Source organism: Homalodisca vitripennis, chromosome 6 (assembly GCF_021130785.1).
Source record: "Homalodisca vitripennis isolate AUS2020 chromosome 6, UT_GWSS_2.1, whole genome shotgun sequence".
NCBI classification, from domain to species: Eukaryota; Metazoa; Arthropoda; class Insecta; order Hemiptera; family Cicadellidae; genus Homalodisca; species Homalodisca vitripennis.
In genome coordinates this window covers 127,838,575-127,856,350 of record NC_060212.1, presented here as the reverse complement: position 1 = coordinate 127,856,350, position 17,776 = coordinate 127,838,575, and positions in this window count along the sequence as shown.

Sequence of the window (17,776 nt, the reverse complement as noted above, 5' to 3'; positions counted from 1 at the left end):
GAGCTTGTAGCAGCGGTGTCTACTATGCGCAAGAAGAGGGCTCCAGGACTTGATGGCATTCCAGCTGAGATTTTGAAGGTTGTGGCGGCGAGTTATTCGCTCTTGCTGCTGAATATGTTTAATGCATGTTTGGTATCGGGTGTGTTTCTGTCACGCTGGAAGTTTGCTAGGTTGGCGCTGATCAGCAAAGGCAAAGGTGACCCGAACACCCCGTCGGCATACAGGCCACTTTGTATGCTTGACACCGCGGGGAAGCTATATGATAGATTGCTGAAACGTAGATTGCAGTCGTCCATCGAAGCCGCCGGAGATCTCTCTTCCCGTCAGCACAGCTTTCGAAAGCGACACTCAACTCTGAACGCCATTACAGAGGTGGTCAGTGCCGTCCAGCAAGCCGAAACAACTTCTCACCAGGCTTAGCCGATTGTGCTGTTGGTCACCCTGGACGTAAAGAACGCGTTAAACTTTGCTCGGTGGGAGGACATGCTACAGGCGTTGCACTGGGACTTAAGCGGTCCCGACTATCTCCTGGTCGTTGTGCAGGACTACCTGAAAAACCGTGTTGTATGAAACCAGAGACGGAAGGAGAACGAAAGAGGTCACTGCCGGTGCGGCTCAATGGTTTATTCTCGGCCCAGACCTATGGAATGTTTTATACGATAGTTTGCTTCGCCTTGAGATACCCCACGACGTCTTCCTTGTGGGTTATGCCGATGACGTGGCTGCAGTCATCACGGCGAGGACTCCGGACTTGGCACAGTTACGCCTTAATCAGGTAATGATTAGGGTCAATGCCTGGATTACGAGCCACGGACTTGAGCTGGCGGTCGCCAAGACCGAAATCGTTATGCTCACTCAACGGAAAATACCCACTCTGATGAATGTGGGGGGTGTCGAGGTTCGGACAAGGACTGCGGCGATTTACCTGGGTGTGTTACTCGACTGCCGTCTCCGGTATTGGGAGCACATTCAGGCGGTGTGCGACAAAGCCTCTAAGGTGTTTATGTCTCTCAGCAGACTGATGGCTAACGTAGGAAGCCCTAGGTCAAGTAAGAGACGCATCCTCATGTCTACTGTAAACTCAACCCATCTGTATGGAGCAAGGGTTTGGGCGGGTGTCATGAGGATAAGGCGATACAGTCAAAGGCTGGTACAGAGAAGAGCAGCACTTAGGGTCGCCTGCGCCTACCGCACTGTATCCGGTTCGGCCGTGGTGGTCGTGGCTGGGGTGATTCCTATTGAACTGCTGGCCATCGAGAGACAGACCGTCTTTCGGGAGGCTGCCGAGCGGGGTAGAGAGGATGCCTTGGCTGCTGCTAGGGTGGAGACTGCAGGTTTGGCAGCGGAGGTGGACGGAAGGATCGGACGGTCGCTGGACCTTCCGTATCATTCGAGAGCTTCAATCCTGGATAGATCGTGGCCACGGGGAGATAGATCTCTACCTGAGTCAGTTCCTGACGGGGCACGGTTACTTTAGGAAGTACCTCTACAGGATGGGAAAAGTCAGGTCGCCTCGGTGTGCTTACTGTCCGGAGGAAGATGATGATGTTCATCACACCTTCTTCGCTTGCGGGCGCTTCACTGAGGCCAGGCGAACGCTCGCCACAGCAGTTGGCGATGTTTCGGCAGACACCATTGTAGAGCTGATGCTGCAGAGTGAGGACGCATGGAATGCAGTCACCACTCATGTACATGCAATCCTTCATCAGAGGCGTGAAGACGGATGCCTGGCTGAATCCTAGCTTCCGAAACAAGTAGTTTTGTCTTGGATGGGACATAAGACACACGGACCAGGCAAGATGTCATCCGAAAGGGTTCCGGCCTGGGCCCTCCGTGGCCCGTAGGGGGTTTAGTGGGTAGTCCGCAAGGGTTTCCCACACTCCGTGCGCAAATGCATTCCCTCTTACGTAAAAAAAAAAAATTCTACTACAATTTGACGAAGGTTTATATCAAAGCGTATATGTAAAGAACTACAATTCATAGCTTATTTTTTTTTCAACGTAACAAATTAAGAACGTAGACTGCTAAGTGGTGTGACTGTGGGATTTTAAATAGTTGTCATTTTAATAAACAAATGTGAACTTATAAGCTACATAATATTTAAACTATGCATACAATACAAAGAAGATTTAGTTTTGGAATATTGTATTAAAGATTTTGTATGCAACTTAAAATTGCCCTTGAAAACTGGTATAATTTAGTAAAAAGGTTATAGTTAAAGTATGTAAAATTCAAATTATAAGAGGTTGTTCTCTTGAACAAGTGCGTTTTTAAAAGGTCTAAGGACTGAACGGTAAATAGTTTAGTTTATGTTATTTTCAGCAAAATAGCTCTTTAATAAATTAATTACTTTATTTTGAGTAGTGAGTAAACAAAGAAAGTCTCGGCTATAATTATAACAGTGAAGTGAGAGGCACACGCCAGTAACTCTACAAACTCAGCGCGTTGTCCGTGTTTTCATATGCTGTAGCTTATACCAGTTATACTGCACCATCATAACTTTTGTTGAGTTTAACTATAACTTTTTTTAGCGAGATATGACACATGTTGTACAATACTTCACATAAAAAGTTTGAAATGAAATCGCTAACTAAAATATTAACTTTATAAATTCATTTACCTGTTAATCTTTTAATATAACATTTATGTGGATCGAAGAACATTTTAAAATTAATAAAATAAATCTATCTGGTAATACAGAGTTAAAATATGCGAGATTTTAAAGATGTAATATGAATTATGTGACTGTTCTAAGGATGTTTTAACATTAACTGTGTGTATCTTTAACAATATTTAGTAAATCTGTGTATACTAGGCGTTATTTCTGACCTCGAGCAAGCGCACACACAATACTTTTTTACTTCCTTTTTACTATACGAACTGTATTTATCACTTCATACATTTATTTTACTAGTAGGAACAAAAGCCTATATATTGCACTTAGTCCTATAAGAACCTTAGCGCTGCTTCTGGAGTGACAGGATATTCAGGATAGGTAAGGTTATGAGGTAGGTGCCGTCTCATATAGAGGAAGAAATAGGGGCCTAATCTCAAAGTCATGTCCCCCCGGTAAACGGGCAGGCCAGCTGTGAACCAGCCTCTCCAGCCAAAGGTGGCAGGGGATGGCACACTTTTTTAGGCTAGCAAGAACCTCTGAGGTTAGGGAACAAACCCCACCAACTCCAACAGTCATCTCCCACAGTAGACTAGACTTATGGAATTGCCCATGAACCACAGAATCTCGATATTTGCGGTTAGTGACGTGCCGCTCCTGGACATCCATAAGGTTGCCCAGATTTAAGTGACACATCGGTTTTCCCTTTGCCCAGTGGTAGATTCAACTGGAAGGTATAAACCAGCCAGAAGTGATCCCTGCTGGGTATTACTGCATATCATAATCTTTATCAATAATTATTTACCCAGATTGAAATGTGAATTAGATTCAAAATAGCTAAGTTTATATGTATTTCATAGATTTTAAGAGGATTTTACCAAGTAATGCACTAAATAAATAAAACAGCTAACATGCACAGTGAAAATAGGTAACATACACTGTATAATACAGTTAAAAATGGGAGGTAAACAAAAATAAACTAGTAGCCTATAATACAAAATTCTTTAATGTAAAAAGTAAACTATATTATTTTTGAACGTATAAATATAAAAACTTAAAATAAATACAAGTATATATAATATAGGTATATTAAAATAAACATCCAAAGACATCACTTGAAATGTATGATTTTGAAAAAAATTACCTTGTAATAAATATTTAAATGTAAATTTCAAAATTATACCAATAATACAAAAAACTACTAAACATTATACAACAGAACTAAGACATCACACGTTATCAGTCGAAACAATCAACATGGCTTTTCCAGAAACGATTTAAATTGTAACAATAATATAATATAGAGACTTAAAAAGTAACCTATACGGTAGACTATATGCAGATCATAGCTTCATAATTATTATATAGATACGTTAGTGGTCAAAAGGTTCTATTAATATGGTGAACACAATAGGAAACCTAACATAATGCCCAGCTAAGTAGTTCTTAAGAGGCACAACCATATAGGCACAACTGATTTTTATTCCCACCATAAAAACCAGTCCTTGACACTATAAAGTTCTACTTGGAAAGTGGCTTGTAGTGGGGACTATCCACTAGAGCAGTACTCCAGGCTATGTTAAACGTACAAGCAAAAGATTACCGTGTTCTCTTTTGAATTTGTCTATTACACGATGCTATAGATTAAGATCCTGAAAGAAAATCAATCCTAGGTTGCGTAAGTTCTTACAACATTTCATTATTTCACCATCAAGATCATAAGTGAAAAGCTAGGTGTAACGAAATGCAAGGGCACTTACTAATTATCAGGGATATGCAGTTGACCTCAAACCACCAAAACACTGAATCTAGATTGTTCTAAGGAACACAACAATAAAAAAAATGCAATATTTATGAGGAGCTGGATGTCGGTGGCAAAGAGTGAAAACAACCCACTGAGAGATACGTCACAATGTCATTAATAAATATAAATTAAAAAGACTAAGTCCAAGATGCTCACCTTGAAAGATAAGGAGTTTCAGAACTCTAATAAAAAAAAACTGCAGAGATAGCATTTAAAACAGTTCAGCAGTATTACAGTTACGCCATGATCTTCAAGCTTAGCCAAAAAGGTGTATACACACCTTAATCAGTCAAACACTTTTTTTAATGTATAAATTACATCCAACTGCCTTCTCTAACTAAATGCAGACATTGCATGATTCTGAACTGCGAGAATGTTTGTCTCGATTGACTTCGAGGGTAAACCATGTTGACTGAGAACTATTATGTTTGAAAAGATTATCCTATTTAGAACTCACTTTTTAGACATTTTATACAAATAGGCAGACTACCAATATAGCGATTCATTTTAGAATTTTTCTTAAAGCTACTCTTATAAAAGGGAATACACAAATCCCTGCTTAAGCCACTCAAAACACTGAAGGTTTAATTGACTGATTCAACATAATGGCAATAAGGCCTGACGGGAAATAGTCACTACTGTGCCTAAGAACATTATATTTCTTAGGTTGTATCATATCTGATCCATATACCTTTAATTAACTGAAAATATCTCTCCTAAAATATATTCTTAAGAAATGAGATATTACCAATCGATTACGTGGCATGAGGGTCATAAAATCATTAATAAATAAACTTCACGGTAAATATAACCGATTTACATTTAGGATTATTGTATTACGTTTTTCCGTATACAGTCAGACAACTCATCACTGCACTCTGTTATTTCTTTTATTTGTAATGCTGAGTTTAACAACCTGTGAAGGTAGATCAGTATTACGTATACAATGAAGTATTATGGTCACTTATATGGTGTGTATTAGACAATTGCCCTCAGATATTTTTTTAACTCGTCATCAGCGTTTTTAAGGAGAATATTTATAGATCGAGAAAATGGACCTGTCATTTTTTGCATATACTTGGTCAATAGCAGTATACGACCTTGATGTGAAATAGAGAGTGATTTTATACAGATGTAGTATTCGAGTCTGTATCGAGTCTGTAAAGAAGAAACTTGTTTCTTAGAGTGGTATAGAAGTTCCCTGAGCTGGATTGTGTAGTTGTTCACAAGTACTTCTGTAAAAGGAGACTTTCCATTCTAACTTGCCATACTGAAATAGACTTATTCCCTTTCAAGATAGGCTTTTGGTATCCTATACAATCCTCTAATTTATAGTATAAATAGAAAGTACGTGCTTATTCCAATGCCATATTGAAAATAAGTACCATTAAATAATCACTTTTTGTAAATCTTACACAATTTTTGTTACTATTTTTATTTCACATTGAAAATATTTTAAAATTAGTATCAAGAGTTTAAAAAAATTCAATTTAGTTCTTGATTAGTTACAAATTAGGATTTATCTATAGGATATGAATAAAATTAGTATATTTTCCGTGAGTATTATTGTACTGCAAAAGATACTACATTGAATATATACCAATACTATTTAAAATTTATCACCACACTTTCAGTAAAGAGTTGTAAATGTCCATTAGGACTATAAATAAACTCGTAAAACTACTCTATGCATTATGTTAAAACATAAAATGAGAAGGAAGAACATTAATTTTACTGTTCACCTTGGTACTGAATGTGTATTATGTTCTCAGTCGTGCACTGAAATATAAAACCCAGTGTTATTACACCATCAGACTTTGTTATGGCATTGTTAATATTATTCGTTTCACGAATTGTTTCCTGGAAATCTTTACCTTGTATATTAGTTTAACTAGAGACAAAGGATTTTCTACCCTAACTTGAAGCTATGTATATGTATTCTATACTTTATAATTAGGCTTAACTTAGACATTTCATTTGCAATATTAACCACAATATTCAATACTACAAATATATGAGGTATGTTTTCAAATACAATAGAAACTTCATTATTTGAAATATATTTCGTTTCATATAACATTCATTTCATAATATAAGCCTTTAAAATCATGTTTCTTAAATACTAAACCTTGATGGCCTGCAGAAAGCAGACCCCATAAATATATAAAAAAAACACATTTTACATTCCTCCTAGTAAATTACAACAGCCTTCTGAGTGCTGAATAAACTCAGCAATGACTTAAATGTTTCTCATGGTTTGTACAAGCAATAGTCATAGAACTCATTTCTGTCTTTGTAGAAAATAAATATCCTGAAAATCTAAAAGTCTACACATTAAATCTTTCTCGATATTTCTTGCTAATGTTAAAAAGGTCCTGCGCCACTCAATAGTCAAAGTGATAATCCATACTATATCAAAGCTAGTGCGCTTAGATAATTTGGGTTTCTTAGCAGTGGTTTATTAATCAAATAATACACACCAAGTTATTACAAGATGATGTTGTTCGGTGGGGTAGTTAGGCTAAAATTGTCTTAGCTATCTAAACACAGTAGGATTTTAATTTGCTTCTCTAAATTTTTTAATTTGTTTTTCTAGTTTTTCTATGTTATTATTGATACCTACAAGGCTAAATAAAAAAAGGAATATTACTTACCTAAATAAAAAAAGTTTTAAGACACAACTTAAAGAGCACGCACCCAAATTTTTCAAATCGCATTGGTATAGTAAGCCTAGGTGGAAGTGGATTAGACTGCATTAAATACGCATCAAGTAGGGGCTCAGTTGATAATTGAGTTCGCAAGTTAGATGCTTGGCTCAGTATTAACTGCATAAAACTTTGTTACATTGTTCAAAGTTTCGCAGGTGTGTTTTGTTTTATTTGATATATAAGGCAAATTTTATCGTTGAGGAATCGTACACGTGTTATTATAATTTATTTGTTCTAATAAAATTATCTATTCTAATGTAATAAAGTATAAGAGAAATGATTAGAAATTCATTAAATTTCATGTATCCCACGTTCAATAGTTCAATAATGTTTTATTACAAACACTCAATCTACATTTAATTATTACCATAAAATACAATTTCCGTAAGATAAGAAAACAATATTGCCTATCTGAGATTTAGTGCATTGGCCTAGGGAATATATGGTTACTGCATATTATAATTTAATAACTATTTAAAACCACATGTAAACATTGTTTTAGTTCCAGTGTTAAGAAACATAAAACCATCTTGTAGTAACCTTTGTTTTTATCACAAATTTCAATAGGAATATTCTTATTATACAAGTATGTGGAGTAAAAACATCATTATATCTGATCATGTCTGCTGCCCTTCCTACTTTTTTAAGTAGCCTAATTCAATTCAAAAGAGTTCAAAAATCAAAAGTATTCTGATTTCCGAATTATAGTAAAGGAAATAATGAATTTTCAAAATCTTCAGAACTCTCTACCACCTTAAAATTTTCATACAAGCTCTGCGCCTGCAGTGTGTAATCTACGAATGCCTGGCTCTAGTCACTCCTAAATTAAAAGGACTTTTTAAATACTACACTATTAATAGTAGATAATTTTCTTAACAATTAAATTACACTTATCTGGATATTAAAAACAATCTGACCTAAACTAGTATAGATTAATAAGCCATGCAGTTCTCATCAAGCAACTCCAGAAGGCCTGCAGTGTAACTAGTGGACAATCGTAATCTTAGATGATTACGTACACGACGTAGGGGGATTGACATCATGAACTAAGACGTCGTACCTACAGTAACTTGCCGACATTCAGTCACGATATCTAATTAGGATACCGCTAAAATGATTATCTGTGCGTGTATTTTCTCACTACCATCCTGTATTCAGTTTAGGCTCTGGGGAAAATGTGATATGTAATCACACTTATCACGACCTTTTATATTAGGCCTTACAAAACAACAATAACAGAAAAAAATATTGAAAGTAAATCTGATTTTAAACGCATTTAAAATTTTGTAATTAGAGCATTTATGAAGATTATAACAATAAATAAATGTATGTACAAACTGTGCAATATAACACAATATTTATATTTTTATATTTATTATAACAGTTAGTTTAGAAATGCGAATTTTATATTGTTACGACAATATTTTGAAGGCATTGCTGTAAAATTCAGCATGGAAATGAAAAGCTTTCTTTGAGGAAAAAACATATACCACTGATTATAATTATTAACAAACATATTATTAAACAACACGATATGTCGTAGTATAAAAAGAACCAAAAAAAACGTACCGATATCTTACCTACCCATTTACCAAAGTTACTTTACCACATGATACTATATTAAACTCACATGATGAAATATAAATTTATTTTTCTCAGAGTTTTAATAAATGCGTTTTTTGTGTTTCACGATTTTGCCATAATTACTTATAGGTATCCCTGTATAAAATATAATAGTGAACTATAGCCCAACATGTATTGAGCACTTCCACGTACCAAGAAGAGCCTATTGTACGTTTAATTTGTCTAGGAACTTTCTATCATTGGTTATAACGCGGATTTAGAGACAATGATTCGACTACAACAAGCAAATTAAAGGTCCTTACCAATGCATTTTTTTATTTAAATAATGCATAGGGCATTTTAATGATGTATGAGCATTTCGATTGTTTTAATAATTGCTCGAGTATTACAACTTAAGAAAAGGGCCATTTTGGCTATACAACCTTTTTAACAAAATGTTTTGTGTTCAAAAATATATATTATTAACGTGCAAGTCTAGTAATATAAATAATCCAGACTACATTTTAAAATTAAACTGCCTCTAATATGAAAACCAAACACGTAATAAAATATAAAAAGCTGAGTGGAGACAACGTGGCTTGCCAGGACTTTTTTCAAAGCTCGCTCTTTCAGTTGGTCAGATAAGACAAAGCTACCTGTAAGTGTCATAAGAAGGGATTTGAGTCCTACTGCACATTTCTCTTACTATCAATAAGTTTCTCTGAACCTCTTTATTGTAATTTATTTCCTGTGGAATTTTATAATCTGAACAAAAAGAATTTTTAACTATGATAAAAATATTAAAGTTAGACTGATTTAGCAATATTGCAGTGCGTTGATTTATGTTGTTTTCATGATCTTGATTCGAGAATGTGCAAATTTATGTTCTTCTTCGGACGTTCCCCTCGTATGCTGAGTTAATGTGACTTATTCAAACAACATTAATTATTAGTGTTATTACTTCAATTTGAAAAACATCAATATTTTACTTCTTTTCTAAAAAAAAGATTTAATCGTAAAAGGCGTTTTTAAATATGTATTTAGGTAAAGCAATTACCCCACATGTCTGGTAATATAAAATCGCATTGTATGATTGAGGAATTAGCATTGATATTGGGTCCTGATCCCTAGAATGTAAGTAAGAACATTTTCTCTTCTATATTATTCTTACAAGTTGTATCGAAGTGTTCATTGAAACCCCAGTAAGTTTATGTGTTTACTTCTCATTTCCCATCTTAAATACAACTTTTTTGCTAAGTAAACAAAACACAACCTAAATATTACTAGACTATATAGTGCCTTTTAACTTTTACTGATGGTTGGATTACAGCACAATACAGCTGTTGTACAAGGAAGAAGGACATCAAAGTGACAGACCAATTATGATGTAAATGTATTATTGAAGTTTTGGGGAACACAGGATGGAGAGTGTTGAAGAGGGTATTCATTACAGCTGCTAATTATGCCAGGCATTGTCTCCAGAGTACAGTGTAGAGATCTAGAATATTGAATTACCTCCGTAAATGAACACGTGGTCGTTAGTGTTATTACAATCACAACATTGAATTGTTTCCCCAAACCGTACGCTGTTTTTGAGGCAGTTTAAAGAGTTTTTTCTACTGAAATTTATATCAAAATCAACTGTAAAACAAATAATACTATTTTTTGAAAGGTCTATAATAAAGAACTGGTCGTGTTGCTTGAATTGTCCTATACAACATTCAATACCAGGTCAAATTATTATTAACTAATGTGTTGGGTAAATTATTTAATCATTAAAAAAATTTATAATAATACACGTCCTTCTTATTGGGTTGTTCTTGTCTATACAAAGCAATAATACACAAAAACACGTTATATTATTGACATGAAACCAAATTTAGAAACACCAAATAGTTTTGAGCTAATCTAAAATAAGTGTTTTTGAATAATGAGAAACATTATTAGGCTCCCATACTGTATAAACGACAATTATTTACCGCTTAACGGTTTGGGTATCCATCATGTAATGCTGTACAGGTATCCGGTATTAAAGGGTCTTTATTGCAGTACACGATCTGCCCATACCTCACAAACCAACACGTTCCATTTTGTAAGTTACTGACCTGAATGTAAATGGCCATTTATGAGGAATTGAATTCAGTGTTTTTAATAAAATAGACATTACGTCTGGGCATATTTTGGAAAGGATCCAGATTCCATAATTTTAATTACGAACTTATGCTTAACTAAAAGCAAGAGTACAATAGATTTTACGTATTTAGTATTCGGTGAATCTATTTAACAACGTAAAGCCTGCCATCAGAACTTAATATACCAATACAAGGGAGTGCAGGCAGACTCAAGAAAGCGTAACGAAGAATGTAGTGCAGAGACGGACATGCAGACAAACACACCGTTCTTTTATTTTTTTGAGCTTAAAATCAATAGATCTCTTCTTTGCACTAGGAGAAATGCTGAAGGTTTTATATCTTTAAAACCTAATGTTATTGCACAGATGTACAGGCAGTCCGGTAAAATATGTCTTAAGACCTGTTACCCCATGATAACTTAACATAGTTTTTCTTGAATGTATGTTTTTATTGATATTAGGTGTGTTAAAGTTATAAAAGTTTGAACGAGGTAGAGAGGTTCTACAACGCTAACGTAAAATATTAAAACCAACTTTTAACATTGAGTTTTCAATCTTTTTTTCTCTGTACTATACGTGTTATTATGTTACGTAATAAAATCCCAAATGGGTGAACATCTGTGTAAATTTATTTATTTTGTTCTTATTTCATTGCTATAATATTGTTCACCATAAGACTAATATGAACACATTTGCTTTTCCTCAGTCTAAACACATGGAGTGAAACTGAGCATTATCAATTTCAGTGGTGCCTATTTATAAATGAGTCTTATAAGTATATAGGCTAGTTTATTTTTAATTTATCATGCTAATAGACATGCAGAAAGAATTACAAAATTTTCAAGCCCTATGAGAGATAAGGTTTACTATCGCTCGAAAATAAATTTAGTTTCAGGTTTCATGCAACAACACAAATACGTACATCAATAAAAATTACTCCTCCTTTCTTTGTAAACAACAATATTTTACTATATTAGAATATTTAAGCATTTTGTTTACTATATGTGCTTAGACTATTTCTACAGCTGACGCAATAATTTCAAATGAATTTATCTATACAATATTATTAAAAGCTTTTAAATAAAAATTTAATCATTAAAAATATAAGCTATTAATAATGAGCGTATATTGAATATGCATGTGCCTTAACGGAGATACGACATACAAATTCTAGGGACACTGTAATGTTCCACCTTATTAGTGTGCTCAAACAGACTGGACCATGTGTAGGAGTATTTGTACAGTACAGGTTTGCCTTTTGTATAGTGCGTAAGCTTGGCAATGATACGCATATTGCGGTAAATGAGGAATATTACTGTTAATCCTACCTGAACAATGGCCCTCTGTTGGTTGAATATTGTGGTGGAACATTTAGACGTAATTCACCGAGTAGAATAATCTACATGAATATCTATTTTAAAATTATCCTATTGTGCTCGGTGAATTGTGATTATAAATGAACATAAATGCATTTAATCTAAGCCTACAAGAAATATAGTTTACAATAAATGTACAATTTCAAACTTTGAAAGCAAATTTTATTTTTAAAATATTACGATTCCAAAATATATAAAAACCATTGCTCGTGTATGTAAATATACTTAAGTTCATCCTTGAAGATATTAACCTGGAAGTTCTGTGTTTCTGTAATATTACTGTAAAGGCTTCAATAATATAATATGTAGCTCAGGAATTAAATTGTTATGAGTTTAATTGTGGTTCAATATAAGTATAATAGAGTTTATTTAAGTGGCGATTTATTGTATTCATACAAAGTATTCCGCTCTTCAAGCAAAACACGTGTTTAAAGTAAACTAATGGCAGTCCTTATACACATTCAATTATTTATAATCGTAAGTCATGACCCCTTGATCTCAAAACCACTCTTACTAACTAGATGATACATGATAAAAAGGTTAATCCTATAACTAGCTCAGGTACGTCCGTTGGCATGGTTGAAATTCATTTCGATTAAATATCGTCTCTTAAATTGTAAACATTTTATAAAACCCATTATTTTCTATACTAGATAAAAAACTTTTGTAAATATTGTAAAATTAAAAAAAGTCTAACAGCTTACATGATATGAATATTTATTCTGTAACAAAAAGGGAATAACATTTTAGATCTTAACAAATCAGGCTGAGTTATTTAAAGATATGAGAGGATTATTTAAAGAAAGTAGAAGTATAGCGTTAAAAATACAAAGGTTAAATGTAAAATTTAAATACTATTATTTTATAAAACACGTAACCGAATGATTTAGAACACCGGAGGACACAACAACAGGCAGGTTTTCATGTGTCGAGTTACGGTTTTCAGTTGAAAATAAAGGTAACTAATATAATGACAACGTCCATATCATTTCAGCTGTCTTCATATAGGTGTCCTGCATCAGCTGTGGTAGTTGTTGACGGCAGCGGTGATGTTCTGTGTTTTATAAAATATTTATTATCCTTTTTCGGTTACGGATAAAAAAATAAAAATTTCTGTAATCATGTGTAACGTTTTTGGAAAATTACTACAGTAAAGTGATGGCAAAAATCCTCCCTTACTACCTAGCACACTGTAATGTATACATATTAGACTGCCGATGCCTTTTGAATAAAAATAAACATAACATAATTTTTGAAACAAAAGTGTTTATAAAAAAAGTTGTGTACGTCATGTTATTTGTATATCATGACGTGTGATTACATATAAAAGTTTTTAGATTCGACTAAGGGGCCTTTATTTTCGGGAAAATCCGCATTTTTACGGGGTTGAACTTTGAACATAAGAAACTAGTCTCATCATGTTTAGTGGAACGTTAAACGGCTAATTGTAGAGATTGAGTAGAAATGGCTACTAAATCAATCCTAATGAATATTAGTAAAAAAAGGTTTAACAAAACGCCTTGTCTATTAGAATTATTATTATACATATACAATTTCAACTAATAAGTTCGTAAATTTCAAAATACTTGCGTAATGTTTAGTTTTACGTTATCCGTATATTAAATTATAATGTTATCCACAATGTAGGTCAAAAATCAACCTAAAAGCTATTTCAATATATTAAAATACTTAAAAATCTTGCAATCACTTAGATTTACCATTATATTAATAATAATAATAATAATATATTTATATATTTTTACGGTGTTTGTGTATAAATATTTGTATTTATAAAAATAATAATGTAAATAACTGTAGCTTCATCTTTAAATACTGATACTAATTGTATGTACAATGAAAGTATCACTGAAAACTACTTTGACAATTAATTATTCATAGGCATACAATTTATTTAAGCAATAAATAAGTAAAATATTGCTGTTATAAGAATAGTTCCAGTTAGATACAATAATTGTCATCCGTTATTTCAATTTAAGCAGCTATATAGGTATAGTTATTATTTTCCATTATCAGATTTCCTTGCTAATTTTGGATGTGTCAAACATGGAGTAAATATTGACAGATGCTTGCCTAAAAAGATATTTAGCACATGTAAAATTGTCCTAAACAATAAAATATGTATTTATGATGCTTTTTTTGCAAAACGACACTGAGTTTGTAAATGGCATGTATTACTTTATACCGATCTTCAATAAGTTACTGTATGTTGAATCTGCACGATTTCCCTTGTGAATAGGATCAAACATTCATGTTACCAAACGCTACCCTTGTCCCGCGTCTGCAGCGTTTGGTAGTCAAGGATTTAAGCTTGTTAACTCGTCCCAGTAATACAAACACATTGGTTCAGTAGGCATACATGAGGATTTTTTTTCATTAATAATTATATTGAACTATTTTACATAGTACAATAATATCTTAGACTTTTAATTTTACTATCAGTAATAACTTTGAAAACAATAAGTTTTCTTAACAGGAAATTTTAAGAATGTTTTTGAACTGAATGACACCTTAAAATTATTAACCTCACGTCTATATGGGTTTTGATTTTCAACAAATATTTTTTAATAGTTAGATAGCCTAGTTCCAATTTAGTGTCTTCAACCAAAGATGACCTAACACATTTTGAATTATTATCTACATATATCAAGTTTCATGAAAATGTAGCAGTAATTCTTTAAAATATTTTTCTGAGCATCAGCAGGTTAGTGTGATGTGGATTTGTGTGAAGCGGCATTTCAGATTTTTTTAAGAATTCGATCAGTAGCTCCTTTAAACAACAGAAACATTTTACTTTTATTTGTTCGCAAAGTTTTCGAAAGGGTACACAAATTAGCATAAATTTAAGTTTAAACTTTAATAAGGCTTATCAATAAAATACAAATTATTAAATAAATACTTTTCCATTGTCTAAAGCTCATAAAGGAAGATTTAATTGAGTAATATTTATAAAAAGTTCCTATACATAAGGCTTTCGTTTAAAATTAAACTTTAAAAGTGCGAGTTGGCTCAAGAGAAGTATAAGGAATAGAAATAAAACCACCTACCAGAAAATCCTTGGTTAAAGGCCAGATGATTTATTTGATATATAACGCTGTTCATTAAAGACTGTGCGTCTAAGATTTATTTATTTCCTTCACGCTAGATTTTAAATTTATGTTTTATTCTGATCTTAACGTACTTTCAAATGACATTTTGAAGTAATATTTATTTATCCGGTAGTAAAACAAGTACGAATATTTAGTCATGATTTAGATATATTATGGCAAGAAATTGGCTCATAATAGATAGATTTAAAAGTTTTTAGTTGTTTTTTCCTAATGAAGACATTCAATATGAGAGGTAAACAGAATCAACCATTTTATTTATCCTCCACCACTCATATAGAGATAGACGAAATTAAAATGAAAAAGTTAAATATACTATAAGTTTTGATTATTTCATTTTCCTGAAGGGTATTTCAAATATTTACCAGTTAAAAACTGTGTAATATGTTATATGAAGTATTTTCTAGCCTACCTTTGGGTCATACAGATAATCAGTGTAAAATCTATACACATAACAGAAAATCTCTGAAAAAACCTTAGATAATTTTATATAAATCCATTGATAAATAGAAAGATATATATTTAATGGCTTTTTGTACAGAAGGAGTTTGGGATTTTCTGTTTTTAAGCAACGGATTGTTTGTGTGATTTAGAACGGGATAATGCAGTGATTTTCTGTCTGCACTAAGTGTCCTACAATCCTCTTAAAAATTATATGACATTTAAAATTAATTTAATTTTTATACTACTGCATGTGTAGGGAAAATGATTTTTATTTTAAAGTTATATTTTTTTAAATACCGAATAATATTTACTTACCACATTTTATTTAGGCCCTAGCTGTTTGTGCTTTTAAACAGGATTTCAATAACTGTTATTCAGAGTTTATGAATAATGTTATAACTAATGAGTTATAATTTGTATTTGTGTATTAACATTAAATAATATAATTCGATCGATTACACTTTATCACATTAAAGATAAATCCTCCACGAATACAGAAATTAATGTCAATGGTTGTACATTTTCTTCAGTTTTTAGATGTAAGGTCTTTGAATGTATACTTCAGACATATCTTCATACCATTTTCAATTATTATACATGCATGCAAATCACAGAAATAATTTTACAGAAAACTAGGCTGTATTCAAAACAAACTAAACAAATTTAACCCTATTCATTCTTTCAATTATCAAATTTATATTTTCACTAAAACATTTATCTCTTACTCTTGGGTTTTATTTTTTGATTAATTTACTATTGCAATTGAATATTATTTTAAAATAATCAATGGTCATGTGGAAATGGTTTTATTTCATAAATTTTTCCTCTTGCTGTAATAATATGTGGTGAAACAAGTTTTACTATTCCTTTATTTTAACTATATGACACTGACTATTACATACGGTTTAGTATGTAATTCTGCCTTGATGCAAGTTATAATTTGTTACTATATTTTTACAATAGCTAAAAGTGCATTTTTTCCGATGAATGTTAAGGCGTATTGTTTCGTACATTATTTCGTTTAACTTATATTATACATGTATTTTGTGATTCGAGACATACTGTAAGTTAATCATGAAAGAATTTTACTATTGATGTTTTAATAATTTCATTAATTTAATTATTTACTGTAGGATATTATCGTTAACAATTATTAAGTTAGTTTGCCTTATTAAAGCTCTGAAAATACAACTATAGCATTTTTATAAATTATAACAGATTTTTATGATTTATCTCGATTAAATTACTAATACATAATGTATTATATTTAAAGCAATATAACTGATAACATCGTGTTCCGGTTCATGGAGCATAATGGTATTTCTAATTTACACAGTTAATCCAACACTGTCTCGCCACATCAAATGTAACAATTAATATTGTGTTTTGAATGCATGCTAAGCTTTAATTACTGCAGGTTGAAAGCAAATTATTAAATACATGTACGTTAGTATTGAACTTCAATGATTAAAATATAATAAAATATTACGCACATCTTACTAAACCACTGATAAATAATGTTTATTTTAAATTGGTATAATTATGTAAACTAAAATCTTACATGTGTATTGTAAAATACTGACAGTTACGCTAGTTTTCACAGGTATTTTCTTATAATTTGGAAGTGCATTAGGGCTTTTGCTTTGAATGACATATTTTCAACGTCAATTTTTATTTCCCCTTGATTTCACAAGAAAGATAATCTCTCAAAAAGTTTATATTTATGGTCTTTTCTTTTTCTTCCATAGTTTATTTTGTCTTGTTTTTCATAAAAAAAATTTATATTTATATAAAGTTATATAAATAATTCTTTTTTAATACTTGATTATTTTTTTTACACTGTGCTTAACAGCGGTTTTATAAAAGACAGTAATGAAGCTCTATGCTTTCGTACTTTAAACATGACCAAATTTAATATAGTGTTTAAATTAGCTAAAAATACAGTTATCCTTAAAAAAATAATTACACAGAACAGTTGATTGAACATAAGAGGCTCTTTGTGTTAATTAAA